Below are 6,722 nucleotides of genomic sequence, written 5' to 3'. Positions count from 1 at the left end.
CTGTTGTCTTCTGGAACTTTCCTACTCACTTCATTTCTGGTAGTAGTAGTAGCAGTAGTAGTAGTAGTTGTTGTTGTTGTTGTATAATATCTGAATAGACCAGCATCATACTCTAGTGATTAAAAATAAAGTCTTTGCAACAGACATTATTATTATTATTATTATTATTATTATTATTATTATTATTATTATTATTATTATTATCATTATCATTATTATTATTATTATTATTTATTATTATTATTATTATTATCATCATCATTATATTATTATTATTATTATTATTATTATTATTATTATTATTATTATTATTATTATTATTATTATTATTATTAGGAGTTCACAGCAGTAGAAGGTGGAAAAACCCGGAAAAAAAGTCAAAGCCAGTGAGTTCAAATGTTACACTCGAGCCTATCAACTTGAATCGAAAAACAAAATGATGACCGTTCGGACCCAACACGAAAATACTGGTTGGGTTTTATGTACCCTGTGCTTAAAAAAAAAAAATAAAGAATTTTCTTTTCTTTTCTTTTCTTTTTTATTTTTGGAGCCAAAATGGCCCCAAAAAAATGCGGCAAATTGTGCGGAACTGTAAAAAATGCGGAAGGAGATGCGGAACAACAACAAAAAATGCGGCCGCATTATGCGGAATGCGGCCGCATTTTCCTGTAGGGACAGATTGGGTTATCAAACCTGCAAATAAATGAACGTCGGTTGTCATCATTTTGCAGACTGTGTAGTTCACCATTAATTTTGAATCCACTTCAAATGAGAAGATCCTTGTCCACAGCAGTTTGCAAGCATTATACCTAAGAAAACATCTTAATACTCTTCAACAGTCGTAACGTCACTTTCTTCCTAATGACGCATGGTAACACTGGCTCTACACTATCGGAACAATGGCGGACGCCCGTGTGAAATATTTCTCCGGCGAGCATAAAAGCGTATCCAGAGGGAAAAAAATATAATTTTGATCATGTTTTGACGTTTACACATTCTGATCATAAAGCATATGAAAAGTTCTAGCCAGCATGAACAATAAAAAATAATGATTTTCTTTGTTTAGAATCAAGATGGCCGCCGTTGCCGGGCGGCGTGACATCAGACAACTGAATCCAATTTCCACATTAGGGAATGCTGATTGGACATACTAATCGTTAAATACTCCCATATACAGGTCGGATGTGTCATCCTATGATGTTCAACTGAACCAGAGGCTTGGCGTTGTCCCACATAGGTACTGATTAAAATGCTCGACTGCTCCTACGAGATGTCCACATCTTTAAGGTTTGTTTGGCATAAATCACTACGTAACTCCTTCACGAATCTCTTCTTCTATATCTTATAATTTTGTTTTGCAGCACAAATGTATATTGACTGAGGCCGTAGCCATCGTAAAGTTATGGCCTGACACTGACCAAAAATGACGTCAAAATGCCAGTCTTTTGCCACAAAAGAAAACAAATCGTGAGTTGTATTCAATAGTTAATAATAATAATAATAATAATAATAATAATAATAATAATAATAATAAATGGCATTTATATAGCGCTTTACCCCGTTGTCACAGGCTCTAAGCGCTTTACAGTGATATAAAACAAAACATATTACAGTGAGACAAGTGTGAAGGAAACTTGACACGAATTCAATTTAACAACAACAAAATATGAAAATAATATTGCAAAATTATGACGTAAAAAGATAAAACTTTAAGCGAGATTTGAACGTTGTCAACGAATCCGAGCATCTCACGTGTGACGGGAGAGAGTTCCAAAAATGGGGGGCCGAAAATTGAAAACATTGTTCACCTATTTTACGCAATGGCTTAGGTTTGACAAGGATTGATTGGTCACTGCTTGACCTCAAGTTTCTATTGGGGACATATGTGACCCTCCGCCTCGAACCGGTATTAAGTCGGGATTTGGAAAACGAAGAAAACCGGTTTTAAAGTGGAAATGGTCAAAATCATCAAATTTCAGTTTTTGGTTGTTTCAGAAACTACAATAATTTTTCTACATGAAAACATAATAATTCAACATAAACATTGACGATAAGTTATATAAATTTCAAGTTTAAAAATGCAACTATCAGTGACAAATTCAAAACGAGAGTTGACTTTCTCTCAGAGAGCCACCCTTTCCAAAGCTGAGTAATACCGAGTCTTTTTCTCCACCAATAAGATGTAAGATATCACAGCAAAGGGCGTGTCTTTATCTATCTCAGAAAAAGCATGACTGTTTCCACAATTTCATGGTTCAACCAATAATGAACTTTAAAAACTGTAAACAAGTCTAGGTTTTTCCCTGACAACCTTACAAATGAATGATTCGGATTGGTCAACGCTCATAACATGCGCTGTGGCTGTAGGCCATAATGCTCGGGCGATGCTTCATGACGTCAGCATGTGTGTGTTACATACGTGTGTGTTTGTGCATTTTGATACACACCACGTGCTTTTATATCTGTGTCTAGCTGTATTGGGTAATGATTGAGGTGGGGGTCCTCCTTTGTTCCTCTTTAATTATTCATGAAATTATAGGATATGCTAAGACTTAATAGGACAACAGTTGCCTAATCTTACACTTACAGAGATTGTTGTAGGATAAACATTTAATTTTAAGTACAAAAGCAGAATAATAGATAGAGCCTTCAACAATTAATGAACTGTAACTAAAAAATGAAATGGATAGATTAACAGACAGACAGACAAACCTATTAATGGATAAATAGACATGTAGATAGATAGATAGATAGATAGATAGACAGACAGACAGACATATAGATAGATAGATAGATAGATAGATAGATAGATAGATAGATAGATAGATAGATAGATAGATGGATGGATGGATGGATGGATGGATGGATAGGTGGATAGATAGATAGATAGGTAGATGAAGGGGAGAGAGAGACAAACAGAGAGAGGGAGAGAGAGAGAGGGAGAGAGAGAGAGAGAGATAGAGAGAGAGAGAGAGAGAGAGAGAGAGAGAGAGATGTTCGATTTGTCGTGCTTTCTTTGTATACGGAAAGAAAGAGGGGGGGGGGGGGGGGGGGGGGTTCTTTTTAGACAATGAACAATGTGGTGGAACGCTAAGGAAAACTTGAGAGATTCAATAACATGTTTTCATGTAAGTCACTACACAATAAGCCCCACCCCTCCTCCTCAAGCTGTTATCTGACTCAAAATGGAAACAATGCAATGATTGATTTGACCAGCCCATTTCTTTAATTGCAATCTCATTGGTCAATATGTTTCCAGTTGATTGACTATGACTTACTTTGTAACAAAATGCTTTCTTTAAACTATCCCTACAATTCTTTGCTCCGCCTCCACCCCTTTCTTCATGTCTACCCCACTCTCTCCGTCTCCCCTTTGTTTCTTTCACACATACAAACACACACACACACACACACACACACACATACACTTATACATGTTTCAATCTTTATTATATTTCCCTCGCGTCCTCTTAACACAAGCAGTCTCTCTCCCCTCCCCCTCTCGCTCCTCTTTTTCTCTATATCTCTCTCTCTTTCTCTCTCTCTATCTCATGTGTGTCTGTTTGTTTGTGTGTGTGTGTGTGTGTGTGCGTGCGTGTGTGTGTGTGTGTATTTTACTCTCTCATTCTCTCTCTTCCTCTCTAATCCTCTTTCTTGATAATTTTTTCCCTGCCCACCCGGATTCACGTAGTTTCAAAACTGTACTTTCAAATTTCAACCTTCTTTAACTTTTGGCATTTTGAAATCGTATTTTCTCTATTAAATGAGACAAAAAATTCACATTAATAATTCTTATTTCATTGATTCTTTATTTAAATATCAAAAATTCTTGAAAAAGTGAGCAATTGTCGGCGTTTTTTCCCCAGTGTTTTATTTGTTTTAAGAACATCTTACATAATAATGAATAACTACAAAAGTAATAATTTAATTGTTTCAAAAATTTGTATGTACATTAGTAAATGTATAAGCTAAGCTCCTGCCAAATTTCACTATTCTGGTCAAATTTTTGATGTCCGTATCTAAGGAGTTATCTTTGCCCATTAATTTAACTGTGCGTGAAAACGGTGCCTCAATTCAAAGTCGATTTTCTTAAAACTTGGTTTTCACACTCTCCCTACTTCAAACGGTCATATCTCGACAATAAATAATCAGAATTATATAAATTTGGTATCAAATTTTAAAGCATAAAATAAGCTGTGATTAGGTACCAAAAACCCAAAATTGAAAAATCCGACTTTATACCGTTTCGAGGCGGAGGGTCACATATATGTTTAGAAGGTCTTTAATATAGAAGGGACTGTTCGTGCTCAGGGATTTGTAGACAACAGTACAAATCTTATAGGCAACTCTTTTTTCAACAGGAAGCCAATGTAACTCACGGAGAAGAAGAGTTGCTGACGGGTATTTTTTGTTATTGCGTACAATGAGCCTGGCTGCGTTATTTTGAGCAACCTGAAGTTTGCTAATCTTGTCTTTAGCTAAATTCGCCCAAAGGGAGTTACAATAGTCCAATTTAGATAAAACCAGGGAATTAGTTCAACCAATGAAATAACTTGTTTCCTTGAGCTCTTCTAACAACTCACTAGACGCTCCACAAACCTTTAAAATGACAAACTGCCAGTCCTAGAGGGTTCTAGTGTCAGGTAGGTATGGCCCCCTGTGTCAGTTTTGACTCTAACTCTAATGTTATACATTTTAAAAATTCTGAATCTGAACCTGTCTCTTGGCTCAAGGTTCTCGAAAGCATCACCTCCATCATGGATCATTAATTTCATTGGGTTTTTTTTTCCCTTCTGGATTTGCTTGTCTTATTTTCAACATCAGGCAATAAAAAAAAAAGAGCTTTATATAGCGCAATATCCACTCAATGTGCTCAAAGCGCTTAACAAGGGGTCCTGGTCAACAGCAACATTTAACATGTAGGACGGGATATGACGCTTGTTAGGCGATATTATTACAATTTTTCGCACAAAGACAACGCTGTTAACGGCCAGGTACTCATTTTACACCTGAGTACGATGAGAGAATGTGAGTAAAGAGCCTTTTCCAAGGACTCAACTATGCGCCGAGCGCGAGGGTCGAACCCAGGACCTTCCGATCCAAAAGCGAGTGTCATACCACTAGACCACATAGCCGCACAAGCCCGTAATTGCCTTTGGTTATCCGACCTGGTGCACCTAGGCCTAACCCCTCCGATGACGGCATTTCTTTGAACTCTATACGTCAAGCTTAAATGTTAATTTTGAACGTCGGGTTTCATCCAGACACCACACCGTTTATGCAACTGGTCAAACATCATGTGACTCTCCGTGTTTTTATTAACTCACTCAATCCTAGAGATTTTTGCTACTTTTCAAAATTGGAAGAAAAAAATGTATTAAAAATAAGCATGTTCTATTCAACTATCACGAACTTATAAAAATGAAAAACATTAGCTTTGATACTATGCCTATAATTTGTCTCTCTATGTAATAAATTGGCATGGCGTAACATTAACCCCGGTAATCTACGGGTATAGTCGGCGTTAGGGTTGAGTGAGTTAAAAAGAAAATAATAATTTTGATGAAGTTAAAAACAACAAAAAAGAAAAGAAAAAAAAAATATCTTAATTTACATCTTGAAATCTGGAATGTACTTTTTTAAAAATCAGACTACTATCTTTCTTTGCGCTGTTTTTGCACGAAAACTTATATTACCAACACTGAATGAAGAAGAGTTTTGGGGTGATAAGAAGAATACGAAATAGGGTGGGACTTATAAGATAAGATAAGATATACTTTATTCATCCAAAAAAATGGAAATTCGTTTACAGACGTGGCATGCATAAAATGTATAAACACAAAGTTGAGAATCTGTGGCGACAATGTATACATATATAGTATATATGCAAATGCACAAAAATGTAAAAATTATATACAACCAAGAACCAATAGCAACACTTTATGTATTGAGTTGATAAATTGAGATAGGCCATACCTCTGGCCTTTAGTCCGAACTTGTGTGTGTATATTTAACAGTTAGTATTTAATTTAAATCACAGCTACGCGTTAAAAATTCGAACACCATGTGGCAAAAATGAATTAAGGTGACGTGTTGTCTTATGGCAGGGAAGCTGGAAATTTTGTGAAAGCGCCGTCTGAAAATCTACCCAGATATTATGATCCAAGGGGAGCATTAGGGAGCTTTGTCCAAAAAGAGCAGCGATTAATATTCGAACGTTTAATTTTCATAATTTGAGAGCTTTTGGAACAATTTGCCTGATAAAATTGCATGTGCAAAAAGTTTGAATTCGTGTAAAAATAGACTTGACAATAATATTTTCAAGTTCTCTGATGGAAGGAACAAGAAATACTATTAGACAAAATACCAATATCATAATTATGAAGCGTTGGGTATTGTACAATGAAGACAAAATACACAACAAAAAGGGAAAGAAATCGCTAAATCAATAAACCAATAACAAAACAACAACAACAAAAAAATAGGACATCAAGAAGAGAAAGAGAAGGAAGAAAAGTGAAAAGCTTTTAGGAAGGAAAAAGAAGGGGAAAAAAAAGAAAAAGAAAAGAAAAAAACAGGTTTAAAGAGAAAAAATTAAAAAAAAAAAATCGCCCAACGTGGGGCTCGAACCCACGACCCTGAGATTAAGAGTCTCATGCTCTACCGACTGAGCTAGCCGGGCAGATGGCTGCTTGACAAAAGTATAGTATATATTCCATACT

The 6,722-nt window shown here is 35.8% G+C and overlaps 1 non-coding gene across 1 annotated transcript; it reads right to left on the bottom strand.

Moving 5' to 3' along the window:
• Positions 1 to 6,609: 6,609 nt before the first annotated feature.
• Trnak-cuu (transfer RNA lysine (anticodon CUU)) lies at positions 6,610 to 6,682 on the bottom strand. Its single transcript has one exon. It is a non-coding gene; the product is annotated as a tRNA-Lys (tRNA).
• Positions 6,683 to 6,722: the final 40 nt, after the last annotated feature.

The sequence above is a fragment of the Berghia stephanieae genome, chromosome 3 (assembly GCF_034508935.2).
Source record: "Berghia stephanieae isolate SIO BIC M18660-M18661 chromosome 3, UCSD_Bste_1.3, whole genome shotgun sequence".
Lineage (NCBI taxonomy): Eukaryota > Metazoa > Mollusca > Gastropoda > Nudibranchia > Aeolidiidae > Berghia > Berghia stephanieae.
The sequence above is the reverse complement of the archived record's forward strand: the minus strand, read 5'-3'. Positions and strand labels throughout refer to the sequence as shown.